Raw genomic sequence first — 17,575 nt, 5'->3', positions numbered from 1 at the left:
AGCATCTCAGAGAGGTGATTAAGGAAAAGCAGAAAGCCTACAAGGCATGGAAGATGGGAGGGATTAGCAAGGAAGTCTACCTTATTGAGGTCAGAACATGTAGGGATAAAGTGAGAAAGGCCAAAAGCCATGTAGAGTTGGACCTTGCAAAGGGAATTAAAACCAATAGTAAAAGGTTCTATAACCATATAAATAAGAAGAAAACAAAGAAAGAAGAAGTGGGACCGCTAAACACTGAGGCTGGAATGGAGGTTAAGGATAATCTAGTCATGGCCCAATATCTAAACAAATACTTTTCCTCAGTCTTTAATGAGGCTAATGAGGATCTTAATGGTAGGATGACAAATGGGCATGAGGATATGGAGGTAGATATTACCACATCTTAGGTAGAAGCCAAACTCGAACAGCTTAATGGGACAAAATTGGAGGGCCCAGATAATCTTCATCCAAGAATATTAAAAGAACTGCCACATGAAATTGCAAGCCCATTAGCAAGAATTTTTAATGAATCAGTAAACTCAGGGGTTGTACCGTTCGACTGGAGAATTGCTAACATAGTTCCTATTTTTAAGAAAGGGAAAAAAAGTGATCCAAGTAACTATAGGCCTGTTAGTTTGACATCTGTAGTATGTAAGGTCTTGGAAAAATTTTTGAAGGAGAAAGTAGTTAAGGACTTTGAGGTCAATGGTAATTGGGACAAAATACAACATGGTTTTACAAAAGGTAGATCGTGCCAAACCAACCTGATCTCCTTCTTTGAGAAGGTAACAGATCTTTTAGACAAAGGAAACGCAATGGATCTAATTTACCTCGATTTCAGTAAGGCATTTGATACGGTTCCACATGGGGAATTATTAGTTAAATTGGAAAAGATGGGGATCAATATGAAAATTGAAAGGTGGATAAGGAACTGGTTAAAGGGAAGACTACAACGGGTCATACTGAAAGGTGAACTGTCAGGCTGGAAGGAGGTTACTAGTGGAGTTCCTCAGGGATCGGTTTTGGGACCAATCTTATTTAATCTTTTTATTACTGACCTTGGCACAAAAAGGGGGAATGTGCTAATAAAGTTTGCGGATGACACAAAGCTGGGAGGTATTGCTAACACAGAGAAGGACTGGGATATCATACAGGAAAATCTGGATGACCTTGTAAACTGGAGTAATAGTAATAGGATGAAATTTAATAGTGAAAAGTGCAAGGTCATGCATTTAGGGGTTAATAACAAGAATTTTAGTTATAAATTGGGGACACATCAGATGGAAGTAACAGAGGAGGAGAAGGACCTCGGAGTATTGGTTGATCACAGGATGACTATGAGCCGCCAATGTGATATGGCCGTTAAAGAAGCTAATGCGGTTTTAGGATGCATCAGGCGAGGTATTTCCAGCAAAAATAAGGAGGTGTTAGTACTGTTATACAAGGCACTGGTGAGACCTCATCTGGAATATTGTGTGCAGTTCTGGTCTCCCATGTTTAAGAAGGATGAATTCAAACTGGAACAGGTACAGAGAAGGGCTACTAGGATGATCCGAGGAATGGAAAACCTATCTTATGAAAGGAGACTCAAAGAGCTTGGCTTGTTTAGCCTAACCAAAAGAAGGTTGAGGGGGGATATGATTGCTCTTTATAAATATATCAGAGGGATAAATATTAGGGAGGGAGAGGAATTATTTAAGCTTAGTACCAATGTGGACACAAGAACAAATGGATATAAACTGGACACTAGGAAGTTTAGACTTGAAATTAGACGAAGGTTTCTAACCATTAGAGGAGTGAAGATCTGGAACAGCCTTCTAAGGGGAGTAGTGGGGGCAAAAGACATATCTGGCTTCAAGACTAAGCTTGATAAGTTTATGGAGGGGATGGTATGATGGGATAGCCTAATTTTGGCAATTAATTTGGCAATTGATCTTTGATTATCAGCAGGTAAGTATGCCAAGTGGTCTGTGATGGGATGTTGGATGGGGTGGGATCTGAGTTACTACAGAGAATTCTTTCCTGGGTGCTGGCTGGTGAGTCTTGCCCACATGCTCAGGGTTTAACTGATCGCCATATTTGGGGTCGAGAAGGAATTTTCCTCCAGGGCAGATTGGCAGAGGCCCTGGAGGTTTTTCGCCTTCCTCTGCAGCATGGGGCATGGGTCACGTGCTGGAGGATTCTCTGCAGCTTGAGGTCTTCAAACCACAATTTGAGGACTTCAGTAACTCAGACATAGGTTAGGGGTTTGTTACAGGAGTGGGTGGGTGAGATTCTGTGGCCTGCATTGTGCAGGAGGTCAGACTAGATGATCATAATCGTCCCCTCTGACCTTAAAGTCTATGAGGGCTTGGCTACATTTACAAATTTGCAGCGCTGCAGCAGGGTGTGAAAACACACCCTCTCCAGCGCTGCAAATTGCGGCGCTGCAAAGCGCCAGTGTGGTCAAAGCCCCAGCGCTGGGAGCGCGGCTCCCAGCGCTGTACGTTATTCCCCACAGGGAGGTGGAGTACGGACAGCGCTGGGAGAGCTTTCTCCCAGCGCTGGCGCTTTGACTACACTTAGCGCTTCAAAGCGCTGCCGCAACAGCGCTTTGAAGTGTAAGTGTAGCCAAAGCCAGAGTCTAAAAGCAATCACCTGTTCCATCCAATTTGACCACATCTGCAAAATAATTACAAGCTCAAGTGATTGTGAGGCATGAAGCTTGCCCTCATAATGGCGCTTTGTTTACCCTATAAACTCCCTAACTGTGATTCTAAATTAGCTTAGAACATTTATAGAAAATTAGGTATGTAACTGTTCTTCCAGGTGGAGTTGGCAGTCATAAGGCCGGGTTCAATATCTTGGGCAGCGGTTCTCAAACTGTGGTTTGGGACCCCAAAGTTGGTCACGACCCCATTTTAATGGGATCACCAGGATGGCATTAGACTTGCTGAGGCCTAGGGCTTCAGTTTTGGTCTCTCCCACCCAGGGTGGCAGGATTTGGGCAGGCTCAGGCTTTGGTCTCCCCTCCTGGGGTCGTGTAGTAATTTTTGTTGTCAGAAGGGCGTCACGGTGCAACAAAGTTTGAGAACCGCTGATCTAGGGGTTCCTTTTTAACAATACAACACAAAACTTGCTCAAGCCCCCACCCAATAACCTGGGAAAAGTACACACCACGCCTTGGGCACCTCTACGAGGCAATACTTCCCCTCTGACAAGCACAAAGTCTGTGTGTAGATTAGATAAGAAACTTTTAATAGAAAGGGGGAAAGTAACCCAGCATTATCTTGGGGAAAACGCCACAAGCAGGATTCATAAGCATAAGACTATGAGAAAAACATCCATCCCAGAGTGCATTGGGCAGTATCTTCGGTCTCAGGTTCTTAAGTCCAACAACCAAAAGTTCCTTTGATGTCCCCCACCTTCCGTCACACTCCACTCACAGTTGTTGTCCTTGGTCAGTGGAGACCCAGCATTCAGAGGTGATTTTGCATAAGTTCACCTTCCACCTTTGGGGATCCAGGGGGGAGGGAGAAGACAACTTGATTGTTCCCGCAGCCACTTGCTCACTGCTCCACCATACCCTCCGAGATGTCTTGAGGTCCCTCCACTTAACACAGCTTTCAGTGCTCAGTGATTTCAGCTGCTAGTAGGGGAGCCTCACTGCTAGTGCAGGCTCGGCAGTTTCTTTCACCATAGACACTGTCCCATAGCAGATCTAACACTCAGACCTGGTTATCAGTGATTTCAGCTCTACTGATGCGCAACAAAGACTTTTGTAATGAGGTTAGCCGGGGCTCGTCTCTCTCTAGGGTGGTGGGGACCTCCACCGCTTCACTCAGTTCGGGAGGAGGTCCAGAAGGGAATTAGTCTGGCTGCAGCAGTCTTCCTCTGCGGCCTTTGTGAGGGCAGAAACAACACCGTCAGTCATCAGCCTAAGCCCTAGGTCAGGGCAGGGCAGGGCAATGGTGAGCCAGGGGCTCAGGCCCTCAAACAGGGGCCAAGCAATAACAGTATATACAAAGTGGGCGCAGGCCCTGGTTCAGGGCAGTGCAATGGTGAGTCAGGGGCTCAGGCAAGGACTGAGCAAGAACAGTATATACACAGTGGGCCCAGGCTCTGGGTCAGGGTGGGGCAATGGTGAGTCAGGAGCTCAGGCAGGGACTGAGCAATAACAGTATATACACAGTGGGCCTAGGCCCTGGGTCAGGGTGGGGAAATGGTGAGTCAGGAGCTCAGGCAGGGACTGAGCAATAACAGTATATACACAGTGGGCCTAGGCCCTGGGTCAGGGTGGGGCAGTGGTGAGTCAGGGGCTCAGGCCCTCAGGCAGGGACTGAGCAACAACAGTATATCAACAGAGAGTCCAGATCCTGGGTCCGAAGGCCTGGGAGGGGGGAGACTACCACCCACGGGTTGGGTGGCAGGGAGGACGCAGGCCCTCCCACTCCACTGCCTCCAAGCCCAGGGCCCCAGCAGCGGCAGAAGACCCGCTGCTGCGTCAGTGGGGATCCTGGCTGCAACTCATCTGGCATGCATTCTGGCAGTGTTGCAGACAGACTAGGATCAGCTGTCCCCAGGCTACTTCCGGACTCCCCCTCTTGAGGTACCTGGGTCAGGGTGGTGTTCTCAGGGGGACCAACACTATAGGTTCCTTGGGATCACTGGTGCAGGGTAGGCTCGGCCACTCCTCTGAGTAGCTGGCCTGGGGCAGGCCTGGCCAGCCCTTGGCTCCGCCACAGGTCTTTGGGGCTTCCCAACTGGGAGGTAGGCCGGAGTCGTCTGGTCTCCCTGGTGGCTACTCTTCCAGTGAGTTCTGGGGTTGGGCCTTTATACTTCCTGTGCCATGCCTGACCCTCTGGGGGGCAGGCTCAGAGCTCCCAGGCTATACCCACACTGGTGTCTGTAGGGGCTCGTCTCTCTCTCTGGGGCAGCGGGGACCCATACCACCTCACTACAACTCTCAATTGAGTCTTAATCAGCTCTGTCACTACACAGTGGAGAGGGGGCAGGTCAAGTGATCTCTAGGACCTTTAGGCCAGTGGTTTTTAAATGGCGGGTTGTGACCCAGCACTGGGTCGCGGAATGTAAGGCACTGGATCGTGGTGGCTCTGGTCAGCACCGCTGACTGGGCTGTTAAAAGTCCCATCATCAGTGCTGCCTTTTTGTATGTCCCGTCATCACCAATCTTTTTGTATGTTGTGGGGAAGAAAGCATTGACTAAGGCAGGCTAGTCCCTACCTGTTCTGACACCACGCTGCAGAAGCGGCCAGCAGCAGGTCTGGCTCCTCGGCAGGGGTGTGCCACGGGGCTCCGCACACTGCCTTCACCCCGAGCACCGGCTCTGCACTTCCATTGGCTGGGAACCAGCCATTGAGAGCTTGGGGCAGAGGGAGGGGAGGGAGGATGCCCGCTGGCAACAGCCATGCAGAGCTGCTTGCGTGCCTCCACCTGGGAGCTGGACCTGCTGCTGGCATAGGGAGGAAAATGATTCCGGGCCCTTTCTTCTCTGTTTATTCCCATGCAGGCCTAGCCATAGTTTGGTTCTGTATGTTTTAAATGTTGCCAGATGTTATAATTTATATCTCAGGAGATCAGAACTGAATGCACAATTGCCCCATTTTTTTTTTATTTTTACTGTGCACAGAATTTGAATAGCAGCAGCAAATCCATTGTTTCTGAATGTTGGTATTCTAAGTACTCATTTTGGGCCATCTCCGAATGTCTGTATTCAAGTGTCTGCTGAGGCTCAGATCCACAAAGATATCTAGGCTCTCAACTTGCATGGAACTCAGTGGAAAAATTAGGAGCCTAAATACCTCTATGGATCTGGGCCTCAGTCTTCGTTCAGGCTAAACTCCCATGTACTTAAAGGAGAATTTAGCCAGAATTTGGCCCATTATTATTTTATATTTGTACAAATACAAATCTTTGAAAATATCACTTTGTGTGTACAAATAAACTATTCTGTGAATCTCTAAAAAGGATTCTCTCTGCTCCCCATTACCAGCTTGTTATGTACTGTTCAGAAATAGCTGTTTCACAAAATGAGCCAGAAGTCTTTAATTCTGTGTGTGGCATTTTGTAGACCAGGGGGGAAACCCTTTTGTTTTTAAGAATATGGAGGGGCTGGGAAATAACATAACTATTCATTCATTTATTTGATAACTGTTGGTGTTGCTGTTATTAGCAGTGTATTAATATTAACCCTCTGAGATGGGTTTTGCTTGGTCCCACTGATAATTACTTCTGTGGAATTTGCTAGTCTCCAAATGACATGCCTCAGAATTTTTGCCTTCAGATTTATTGAGGACATTGTAACAATATTAGCTTTTCAAATCAATCTTAGAGAAATAGAAGGCACTGCTCACAGATTCTCTGAGGGCCTGATACTGTGTGGTGCTGCATGCCTCCTGTAAAGTGCCTCCTGACTTCAGTGGGAGTTGAGGGCTCTCAGAACTGCTCAAGAGGGATTCAGTACCTGGCAGGATCAGACTCCAAAAGAGAAGAGCCTTAAAGAAATGACTGTAGTGAAAGATCAACTTGAGCAGTGGTAGTGCATGTCTTTGAAAATAGCCTATGTTGTGAGAATGCATAATTGCTGTGGTTTTAAATGTTTTAGTAACTTCCTGTAAAATGCAATTGTCGAGGAAATAAAATACGATTGTTCATATCTTTGCCTCCTCTGTTTCCACCGGAAATTCATGTTATATCTTTTTTTTTTCTTTAACAGTTTTCTATGTGAAAATCTGTCAGTTTTTTGTCATCAAATAATTTTATCAAAAGAATGCAAAAGGAAGAGCATATACACAGCTACTGTCTGGATATAAAAAGCAACATCTCCTGCCTTCTTTTGCAATATTAGGTGGATAAAGTTGAACTAGCCTGACAGCATGGGCGATGCGTGAACTGCTGGCAGGGGGAGGTTAGCTCCCAGCCCCGCCCCTTCCACCCAAGGGCCCGCCTCTTCCGCACATCCCCACTGGAGCCCAGAGCCCCCACCTCAGCCACTGGCCCCCATCCCAGGCTAACTCCCCTCCCTCCGCCCCAGCTCCGTAGCACCGGGAGGGCGATGTGGCCCAAGCCCCTCCCCAGAGGGAGACTGGACTCCAGCCATGGAAGTGGAGTGGGAAGCAGGAGTGAGGGGCTGGGGGCAGAGCATGGGTGGGGCCACGCCTTGCTGTTTGTTAGCCTCCCCCAGCCTATGATACCCGCTGCCCATCTGTGACAGTTTGGATGTAAAACACACATATAAAACAATAAAATAGCTGTAGATATCTGCAAATAAATTGGCAACGTGGAGTCTCTGGTACTTAAAACAAAACATACAGATAATGAGTCAGATCTTCAGTTGGTGTAAATCAGTGTAATTTCATTGACTTCAATAAAGCTACACCCATCTATACTAGTGAACGATCTGGCCCTGTGTATGTAATACCTGTAGAAATATGTTTGTAGAACATGATAATTTAAAGACTCTCCCTCGTAAGGGATATTATTATGAACGTCGGAATTTGGAGATGTGCCCTGGAGGTGAGGGTTGAGAGTATCGCATAGCATGGCTGTGTGCTGCAGTTCACCAGTTATGCTCTCTAGTTTGTTTTGTTAAAGTTGTATTCCTTTCTCATTCATTTGGTTTGCTGTTTAATGAACCTCAAGATAGTTACATGGTGTCAGAAGTGTTGAAAAAGAAGGAAACTGCAGTGATTTTGACGTTAACTTCTGTTTTTGCAACTGAAAGCAGAGACAAAGGGAGGCACGAGAGAAGCATGTGGAGCACCAGGCCCAGAGGCTTTTGCATGTATTTGGTGAGCACAATAGAAGCTTGACTAGATTAAGAAGGGGGAAAAAAGCCAAAAATGAATGTGTTGCAACCTCCATCCAGTCTGCAATTGTCAGGCAATGTTGCAGAGAAGTGAAAAAAAATCAGAGATTTGAATTGTATTTAGCAGCCATCGGGGCAAAGAAAAAAAATGATAAAGGGAAATCACCAATCTTTTTGTATGTTGTGGGGAAGAAAGCATTGGATATTTATAGCAACTCTATGCTTGAAGAAGGTGAAAGCATGAAGTTGAGCAAGATACTGACTAAACTTTAGATACATTGCATGCCAGAAAGGAATGAAACATTTAAGAGATACACATTCTTTACATGCATGAAAAAAAACTGATGACACCATAGTGCAATATGTCACAAAATTAAGGAAACTCAGTAAAACATGCGACTTTGGTGAGCTGACAAAGTCTCTGGTCAGAAATAACACATTGTCTTTAATGCTACAAATGAGTCTATGAGAGAGACTTCTACGTGAAGGAGACTTAACGTCAGGAAAAGCTCTCCAAATATGCAGGGCAGCAGAAACTGTGAAACAACATGCCAAAGAGCTGAATTCACCTGAAAGGGTATCCATGTACTACCGGTAAGTACAAGAGAATATAACCAGAATAGGTCAAATCAAAGAGTGGAACTACCTATGAAAACCATTGCTTGGGGGCCGACTAGTTACACATACTCATGTGGTTACACATGCTCATGTGGAAGCTGTGGATCATAGCATGGCCCCAAACAGTGTATTGCCTTTAGTATATTGCCATAAATGTGGGGGAAATAGTCATTTTGTAAAATGCTGCAGATCCCAAATGCAGAAAAGTCAAATGCATCCAGTTCCACAAAGGCCTTATTACAAGGTTGGTACTAATTTATTTATCTGACAATCAAAGGATTATTTAATAGTCACAGATTATTATTCTCTGTATCCAGAAATGTGCACACTGCACAGTACTAATAATAAGTCAGTGATAACTGACTTGAAGAAGATCTTATCCAAACATGGAATTCCAGATGAAGCCTTTAGCAATAATGGGCCGCAATTTTCCAGTGCAGATTTTAGGCAATTTGCCAGAGATTGGGATTTTCATCACAAAACGTCAAGTCCAAATTATCCCCAATCAAATGGACTTTAGGAAATGTTTATACAGACAGTAAAGAATCTTATGAAAAAGACTTTTGACAGTGGGGGTGTGACGTTATTAATATAAATGGGAACCATATAGAACATGGGTTGCAACCAAGGTCCTGTAGTGGCACCAAATCCTAAGTAAAGGGGGTCATATAAGGTGTCTAAGACCAGGTTCTGGGTTGCTGGTTATGATTATGCTGTCTGTATGTCTGTGTATCATTTTGTAGTTGAAGTTATAAGTATTCGCTCTGTACTGTCTGTATTTTGTATTATGCTCTGCCTCTGGGAAGTGTCCCAGACAAGCTGATGTTAGCCCTGCATAGCTGGCTTAATGGCCCATTAAGGACCATCAGCTGCACAATTGACCCATGGAGAGAAGGCAGACACGCCTTGTGACTCAGCGAAGTATGCAGAGACTTGTCCTTGTGACTGCAGACTCCATTTTTGCTGTAATTTTCCACAGTGAGGACAAAGGGATTCTTACACCTGGAAAAGTCTATATAAGGCTGATGCATCATCTCCATTTTGTCTTCAATCCTGCTTCTGACGTCTGGAGGGACTTTGCTACAAACTGAAGCTTTACACAGGGGACTGAATGACCCATCCCGGTGGGGGATGTATTCCAGAGACTCAATTTGAACCTGCAGTTTACTCCATCACTGCTGCAAGCCTGAACTAAGAACTTTGTCATTACTGTATGTAATTGATTCCATTTAACCAATTCTACCTCTCTTCTCTACCTTTTTCCCTTTGTAAATAAACCTTTAGATTTTAGATTCTAAAGGATTGGCAACAGCGTGATTTGTGGGTAAGATCTGATGTGTATATTGACCTGGGTCTGGGGCTTGGTCCTTTGGGATCGAGGGAACCTTTTTCTTTTATTGGGGTGTTGGTTTTCATAACCATTCATCCCCAGGACGAGTGCACTGGTGGTGATGCTGGGAGACTGGAGTGTCTAAGGAAATTGACTGGCACATTCAATTGTGTGACTTGTGTGACTTGTGGTTAGCCAGTGGGGTGAGACCAAAGTCCTTTTTGTCTGGCTGGTTTGGTTTGCCTTAGAGGTGGAAAAACCCCAGCCTAGGGCTGTAACTGCCCTGTTTGAGCAATTGGTCCTGATTTGGCACTCTCAGTTGGGTCCCGCCAGAATCGCTCCGTCACAGTGGCGTAGTCGTGCTTGGATCCACAGAACCAGGTCAATTAAGCTTTGGGTCAGAACCCCACGCTATCCAAAATTTAAATGTGGGATTGAGAGTTTGGTTGGTTAAAGGTCAGTGACCATGAGACAGAAAGCATCAGCAAAAGGAAGGAAACTGCAAGCCTTGAGAGACAGCCTGCAGTTTGATTATGAGCAAGAACTGGCAGAAATTCGAATGGAAGAGAAGCAAGTCTTGGCCCAGCTGGAGAAAGAGGCGGCTGAGAGAAAGAAAGAGGCGGCTGAGAGAAAGAGAGAGGCAGCTGAGAGAAAGAGAGAGGCTGCTAAGAGAGAAGAAAAAGCTCGTAAGGGACGTCTGGAGCTGCTGGCTGCTGAGGAGGAGACTCACAAAATACAACAGGAGACTCACAAGATGCAACAAGAAACTGCTAGACTCCAGCTCCAAGTCAAAAAAGCAATGGAAGAACGGCAGAGACTGTATCCTCTGGAAAATCCAGTTTATAACTGTGTTGATATGTGGTATTACTCTGGGCAGTTCTCTGTGTTTAACCCGTTTTGCTATGGCTATGGAGAGGGGGATTCTAACCTGGTGGGAAATAGCTGTTTGTCTGTGCAAATAAGCAGTGTGTCTGGGAATGAAGTTTCTAAATATCTGTCTGATGTCTCAGAAGGAAATCTAGAGTTAGATCAAGAGCAGAAAGATCTCATTGGGGAGGAAAATGTTTCTCAGGTTAAATCCCTAACTGAGGAAGGAGAGGGTAAATTTGTAATGGGTAATGGATTGGTGGCTAGTGCAGCTTGTAGAAGTAAACTTGAAATGGGTAACTGTGATTTGCTAAAAGTAGCTCAGTGTAGTGAAAAGAGCAGCAGCTTATCTGTTGGGAGAGGCAATGTGCCTGGTAGGGAAAGTTTGGAGGAGCCTAGGCAGCCTTGTGAGCTGATGGCTTTGTCTAATCAGCAGTTTGGGAAGGGAGGGATAGTGGAAGATGAGTGTCCATATCCCTTACCTGTTTCCTGTGTGGAGAAATGTGACAGTGAAGGGAATGTGCCTGTCTCTGTCAGGGGTATTGACTTGCCTATGAAGGAAGCTACCTCGGTCTCCAAGCAGTTGTCTGTGAACAGCCCTGTGTGCTGGGACAAGGGAAGTGAAATCCCAAGCTGTGTGTCTGGTAAAGGAGAATGTGTCTCCGGCTCTTCTGTGTCTGTGAAGCAGACAGAAGGGGCCTTCCAGCCTGTGATGGTTGAGGGTGAGTCAGTTGTCTCGAAGTCGGTTGTAAAAACAGCTAAAGCCCAGGAAGGGAATGGTCTGAGTTTGTGTCTGCTGGGGAGGATGGCACTGTGACTAGGTTGCATCCAGTTAGTGTCATAGCAAGGTCCCAAAGACCAGACAATTCTGGTGCTTGTAGTTTGCCAGTTGCTAATGTGTGGTTGGAAAAGGGTGCAGCAACTCTGTCTGATCAGGGTGATACCCTAGCCAGGGCACAAGGAGAGCATGAAGGTAATTTAAGTGTGTTACCTACTGACAGTTTGACAACTTGTAGCAAGAAGGAAAAGATTCCTGAACTTGTTCATGGCCAAGGGAAGGAGACTGCTTCTGACCTGTTATCTAGAAAGTCTGTAGGTGTGCCTAAAAGGGGATTGTGTAGAAATCCGCCTGTTGGGCCTGAGGTGATTCTAAATGTAAGTAAGACCCAGAAAGCGGCTGTGGTTGCTCAGGAAAGTGTTCCTTTAGAGCAAGCCCTAGGTGAAGGGGGGAAGGGCAGAATTTCTAAGAGGGGTAAATTGCTGCTTAGAGAAGCTCCTAGGGAAAGGAATCCTCAAGGTAGCCTGTGCAAGCAGTTTACTGCAACTGAAGGGTGTAAAACTGATTTAATCAAGAAAGTTTCAGTTCCTAACAGCCAGAAATTTTCGGTTGTGAATGGATCCACGGACTTTCCTTTTGAGAGATCCAGTGTGGGCAGCGTTAAAAAGGTCTCAGGTGGAGTAGAAGCTGTTAAGGAAGTTGAGCAGCCCTATAACCACCTGGCTGTATGTGGCCAACTTGTTGGGGAGACAATGGTGTTGGGACAGGAATGTCTCCATGCTGAATCTGTAAGTGAGCAGTCTGTGCTTCAGGGTCTGAGGACAGATTCAGTTACTGGTGTTTCAAAGCAGAACAGTTTTATGGCTGAATGCTTGAGGAGGCAGGGGAGAGCAAGTCAGCTCTCCCCCTCAGACTCTTTGAATTGGTGTGGTATCTCTGTAAGACCAAGTCCAGCCTTGGAATCCATAGCAGCTAAAGAGTTAAAAGCTAGTGTCTGTGTTGATGTGAATTACTTGGCTGGCAGGGAGAAGAAAGACTTGCTAATAGCTGTTAGCACAGAGGGCCCACCGCATCAGCCAGTGAACTCTGTTAAACAAGAGAAATCAGGGTCTCATCCTGCAGGACAAGGAGGAAAGAGAGAACTAATTTTTGCAAAGGGAAGCCACAGATTAACCCTAAAAGGCCCAAACTCCAATGGTATTGAGCCAAGGGCGTGGCATAACAAACATGTTTGTAAATGGACACTTGCAATCAATTTGTTGTTATTGCTAATGCTAAATTTTGTAACTAATGTGTTGCTATTGCCAAGCACTCTAACAATGTACAATGTGCCTAATCTTTTGGAAAGTCCCTTAAACATTTTGAAAGGAATACATGAAAACACACTTTATGTTAAAGGGCCTTGCTATACTGATGTTTCACAGTTAATGCCTGTAAACAGTGTTGGAACTTTTCACAGGGGAAAATACATTCCAGACCTGATGTGCTGTATGAAAGGGGAAACTGAGGCGCACTACCATATTGCTTTCATGGCTAAATGCCAAGAGTCCTGTACTATGAACAACATCAATATCTACATTGGTTTAATGTTAATTGGGTTCAAAACATTGGCCAAAGCTGGTATGGATAAAGTAGCTGTTTTCTTTAGCTCTTGGCAAGATCACATGAAACATACAGGAACCATGCTGCAAAAGCTAACCAAGTTATACCTTAAGTTTGTAAAGAGATTAATTCATGTTATTGAACGTGACTTTGATAAACCATTTCAATTATACACTGGTACGGCCTCTAGCCCAACACTAGCTGTAGTGAGACAGACCCAAGGAAAGGGGGCTCTTGGGATGCAGTCAGCGATGTTTTGTCATCCCTTCCTGCATCAATTTTGCGTTGGGGGTGTGACGTTATTAATATAAATGGGAACCATATAGAACATGGGTTGCAACCAAGGTCCTGTAGTGGCACCAAATCCTAAGTAAAGGGGGCCATATAAGGTGTCTAAGACCAGGTTCTGGGTTGCTGATTATGATTATGCTGTCTGTATGTCTGTGTATCATTTTGTAGTTGAAGTTATAAGTATTCGCTCTGTACTGTCTGTATTTTGTATTATGCTCTGCCTCTGGGAAGTGTCCCAGACAAGCTGATGTTAGCCCTGCATAGCTGGCTTAATGGCCCATTAAGGACCATCAGCTGCACAATTGACCCATGGAGAGAAGGCAGACACGCCTTGTGACTCAGCGAAGTATGCAGAGACTTGTCCTTGTGACTGCAGACTCCATTTTTGCTGTAATTTTCCACAGTGAGGACAAAGGGATTCTTACACCTGGAAAAGTCTATATAAGGCTGATGCATCATCTCCATTTTGTCTTCAATCCTGCTTCTGACGTCTGGAGGGACTTTGCTACAAACTGAAGCTTTACACAGGGGACTGAATGACCCATCCCGGTGGGGGATGTATTCCAGAGACTCAATTTGAACCTGCAGTTTACTCCATCACTGCTGCAAGCCTGAACTAAGAACTTTGCCATTACTGTATGCAATTGATTCCATTTAACCAATTCTACCTCTCTTCTCTACCTTTTTCCCTTTGTAAATAAACCTTTAGATTTTAGATTCTAAAGGATTGGCAACAGCGTGATTTGTGGGTAAGATCTGATGTGTATATTGACCTGGGTCTGGGGCTTGGTCCTTTGGGATCGAGGGAACCTTTTTCTTTTATTGGGGTGTTGGTTTTCATAACCATTCATCCCCAGGACGAGTGCACTGGTGGTGATGCTGGGAGACTCGAGTGTCTAAGGAAATTGCTTGTGTGACTTGTGGTTAGCCAGTGGGGTGAGACCAAAGTCCTTTTTGTCTGGCTGGTTTGGTTTGCCTTAGAGGTGGAAAAACCCCAGCCTAGGGCTGTAACTGCCCTGTTTGAGCAATTGGTCCTGATTTGGCACTCTCAGTTGGGTCCCGCCAGAATCGCTCCGTCACAGGGGGTGATTTGTATAAAGTATTATTGGTTACCAAAATACACCCCTGGAGAATGGCTTTTCTCTAGCTCTGTTGTTAATGGGAAGAAAGATCAGATCTAATTTACCGGTTACTGATGACCTGTTGAAATCTCATAACAGTGCAACCATAAAGAAGATGAAAGGAAATCAGAAGTGGAAGAAGAAATATTAATTTGACAAAAGGGCCTGTGATATCCCATCTCTTAACCCAGGTGATAGTGTGCATCTGAGGAATCACACCTCTAATACTTGGGGCCAAAGGGGTGCCATTAAAGAACAGCTGCATCCAAGGTTTCATGTAGTCCAGACAGACCAGATGGACACATTTTGACATAATTGAAGGGATGTACGATTAATCACAGAAGGTTCCAACACATTGACAGCTGATGTGGACTCTGACATTTCCCATGTGACTGATCCTTTATCATCAACTCACAAAAGAGCAACTGTCAAGGAACAAGAGAACAACTCAGACTCTAATGAAAGGCTGATCCTCAGAAGATCAGAGTGTGAGATTAAACATCCTGGAAGACTCATAGAGACTTGCTAACCTGCCTGGGGAAAGGGTATTTGAGGAAAGTGAGTGGTAAAGATTCACTGGAGAGTGATGTGCTAGTAATCTGTCCTCTCTAGGTAGTTGACACGCTGGGTTTATGGAAATGTACTAGATGGGTTTAGAATTTAATGCATGTGTTATTAGATAGTTGTTAGCTGTTATATATGAGTTAATTTGTTTTTCTTTAACAGGGAAGATAGAGATATGTTTGTAGAAGATTATAATTTAGAGACGATCCCTCATAAGGGACAGTATTATGAACATAGGAATTTGGAGATGTGCCCTCGAGGCAGTGGTTGGGAACATCACATGGCAGTGTGCAGTTCATCAGAGATGCTCTCCAGTTTGTTTTAATAAAGTTTTGTTCCTTTATCATTCATTTGGTTTGTTGTTTAATGACCCCCAAGATTGTTATAATATTTAGATTAAACACTCAAGACTTTATCTCAAAACTAATTTTTATTTTATCGCCTTTTAATAATAGAGGTGTATCAAAACTGGTCTGCTTTTAACTCTCCTGAATAGGTCATACCAACCCAAATATCGATTTTATAACCTAATTTGTAAGAGATGCAAACGTTCTGAATGTGATTCAATAACTGTTTTCCTCCTTCAAGTGCTACAGTAATATCCATTATTATTAAAAAAATTTTTTTTTGTTTTGTTCAGTTTTTTGAAAGCTATGCATATAGAGCCAGTTTCTGCAGTTTCATCACGCAAACGCCTTTTGATTTCAGTGGGAGTTTTGTACAAGTAAGTACCACAGAATTTGTCCCATAGTTCTTGCGTGTTTTTATTTAAACTTCGTTGTCATGGTTCTTGAGGTACTCAGAACTGTGAATCATCTTGTTGCCCTCCGCCTCCAGCAAGAGGAAGTCTTGCTTGTGGTAGCTGGATGTTAGCTTCCTGACCGTGCCAGCCCTTCAGCCACTCAAGCATTCTCCTCTGGGCTATGCCAGCCCTAGTTTAGCAGGTTAGCAATAGGTGCACCCAAGTCCTTTTGAAGTGTTCCCCTGCAATATACAGCCCCTGACACTGATTACTCTCAGCAATTTCCAATCCTCTGCACCCAAAGATGCAGTATACCCCAACTTACCAATTGTACCTTAAACCACTGCTCCTGTAAACCAGACAGCACTTGAAAGCACTTATAAAACAAAAGAAGATTTATTAAAGTAAGAAGAGTATCAGGGGGTAGCTATGTTAGTCTATGTCCACAAAAACAACAAGGAGTCCGGTGGCACCTTAAAGACTAACAGATTTATTTGGGCATAAGCTTTCATGGGCAAAAAACCCACTTCTTCGGCTGCATGGAGTGGACAAATAAATCTGTTAGTCTTTAAGGTGCCACCGGACTCCTTGTTGTTAAAGTAAGAATAGGGATTTAAGTAGAAATGAGAGAGTGGTAGAAAAAGTGGTTACAATATGAAACAAAATCATAAAATGTGAACCTGGGTCTTCACTTATTAATAGTTACTTTTCTTAGCTAATAAGTAGATTTCACCGCCAAAGTTTAGTCAGTTGCAGAGCTGGCCAGTTTCAGAAGAGCCAGCATTCAAATGCTCCTGAAAGCACTCTTCTCTGTCAGGGGTTTTCCTCAATAAATGGATACAGAGTGCTTTCCCCTACACTCTGGTTATCTCTATAAGTACAGCACTGCAGTGGCACATCTGGTGAAGATGCTTTATGTCAACGGGAGAGAGCTCTCCTGTCAGCATAAAAAAAACAACCTTCAAGAGCGGCCAAAGCTATGTCGGGGGGAGAAGCTCTCCCCCTGACATAGCGTTGTGGACATGAGTGCTTATGTCTCTGTAACTTATGTTGCTCAGGGGGGAGGTGTGGATTCCACCCCCCACCCCTGCCCGAGTGACATAAATTTTGCTGACATAGGCTATAGTATAGACATTGCTTCTCTTAAAGTAAAGCAATCTTTTGTTTTTATTCATACCCAGAACGATTTCCTGCCTCCTATAATGTTCATTTTCACCTCCAGGTGGTTCCAATCATTTGCAGTTGTCTTTGATGGTTTTCTGTTGATTGTTCTGGGGCAGGGATGGGCAAACTTTTTGGCCTGAGGGCCGCGTCGGGTTTCGGAAATTTTATGGAGGGCCAGTTAGAGGAGGCTGTGCCTCCGCAAACAGCCAGGCATGGCTTGGCCCCGGCCCCCGCCCCCTATCCACCTCCCCCACACTTCTTGCCCCCTGACGGCCTCCCCAGGACTCCTGTCCCATCCAACCACCCCTTCTCCCTGTCTCCTGACCATCCCTGGAATACCTGCCCCTGACCAGGGCCAGCTCTACCATTTTTGCCGCCCCAAGCAAAACCAAAAAGCAGCTCAGACTGCCATCACCTGAACTGCTGAAGCGCAAAAAAAAAAAATGCTTGGACTGCTGTGCCCGAACTGCCGAAGCACCAAAAAAAAAAAAAAAAAAAGCCGCCCAGACTCTGCCGCCCCAAGAATGGGCGGAATGCTGCCCCTTTGCATGCGCCGCCCCAGACACGGGCTTGCTCCGCTGGTGCCTGGAGCCAGTCCTGCCTCTGACTGCCCCCTGCCACCCCATCCAACCCCCCGTCCTTCCTGACTGCCCCCCTGGGACCGCTGCCCCCATTCAACCCCCCTGTTCCCCACCTTCTGACCGCCCTATCC

The 17,575-nt window shown here is 45.3% G+C and overlaps 1 protein-coding gene across 8 annotated transcripts in view; it reads left to right on the top strand.

Annotated features, from left to right (window-relative positions):
- Positions 1–17,575, top strand: part of SYTL3 (synaptotagmin like 3) — a 79,729-nt gene that overhangs the window by 9,140 nt on the left and 53,014 nt on the right. Inside the window, exon 3 of one of the 8 annotated variants that reach the window (XM_039530171.1) lies at positions 15,598–15,681. The exons of the other annotated variants lie outside the window; for them this stretch is intronic. The gene's annotated coding sequence lies outside the window, so the exon portion shown is untranslated. The remainder of the gene's footprint in view (positions 1–15,597; positions 15,682–17,575) is intronic. 8 annotated transcript variants of the gene reach the window in all.

The sequence above is a fragment of the Mauremys reevesii genome, linkage group 3 (assembly GCF_016161935.1).
Source record: "Mauremys reevesii isolate NIE-2019 linkage group 3, ASM1616193v1, whole genome shotgun sequence".
NCBI classification, from domain to species: domain Eukaryota; kingdom Metazoa; phylum Chordata; order Testudines; family Geoemydidae; genus Mauremys; species Mauremys reevesii.
This window is presented reverse-complemented; position numbering and strand designations above follow the sequence as displayed.